Below are 786 nucleotides of genomic sequence, written 5' to 3' on the forward strand. Positions count from 1 at the left end.
GCTGCCGCAGGTAGCTCCTGGCCAGCCTCTCCACGACTGGAGGCATGGTGGCAGTGAACATGACGGTCTGAAAGGTTCAAACCCACAGGTGAGGAGACGTTCACCACAGAACGCCTTCTGGACCCGCAGAGGGACACACACACACACACACACACACACACACACTCACCTGTCTGTATTTGTGTTTCCCAGACTCAAAAGTTCAGCGTCATCTTCTCTGCGTCCTCGGCCTCGTCCGTGTCTGGTTTCTGATTGGTCACAGGGATGTACTCCAGGATCTTTTGGACGTCGGACTCGAAGCCTATGTCGATCATCCGATCCGCTTCGTCCAGGAACACGTAGGTGCAGCACCCGAGGCAAACACGATCTGTTAGACAACAAACAAACACACAAACAAATAACAGCTGATGAGGAACACAAGGAAAACACAACACTTTATATAACACCTTTATAGAGTTTCAATAATCATGATAAGTTTTAACAAGCGTTCATATCAGCTTCTTCAGACCTGGACCTATATCTTCAGCCTCAAAAATCCAGGATTTTCACAAAAAAATCCGTATTACTCACACTCGACCCAACGGGGGGTGGGGGGTGGGGGGGTGGACTGACTGTCGGCCAGGGGAAAGAGGATGCAGCGGAGGACAGGAGGACGGGGAGAGGTGGCAAACTTATTTCTAGAAGCACAGTGAGTAGTGAGATGGTTATTTAATTTTATTAATGAATTTATTTATTTATGTTTACTTCCTACAGCCTCTGAGTCATAAAATAAATTGAAGCTGAGTT

General features: G+C 47.5%; 1 protein-coding gene across 1 annotated transcript in view; it reads left to right on the plus strand.

The window, feature by feature from the left end:
- Positions 1–256: 256 nt before the first annotated feature.
- LOC106523068 (ral guanine nucleotide dissociation stimulator-like 2) overlaps positions 257–786 on the plus strand; it is a gene marked incomplete at its 3' end in the record, with an annotated part of 40171 nt that continues 39641 nt past the window's right edge. Inside the window, 1 exon segment of the mRNA XM_014016360.1 lies at positions 257–338.

This window comes from Austrofundulus limnaeus, unplaced genomic scaffold (genome assembly GCF_001266775.1).
Source record: "Austrofundulus limnaeus strain Quisiro unplaced genomic scaffold, Austrofundulus_limnaeus-1.0 Scaffold144, whole genome shotgun sequence".
Taxonomy (NCBI): Eukaryota; Metazoa; Chordata; class Actinopteri; order Cyprinodontiformes; family Rivulidae; genus Austrofundulus; species Austrofundulus limnaeus.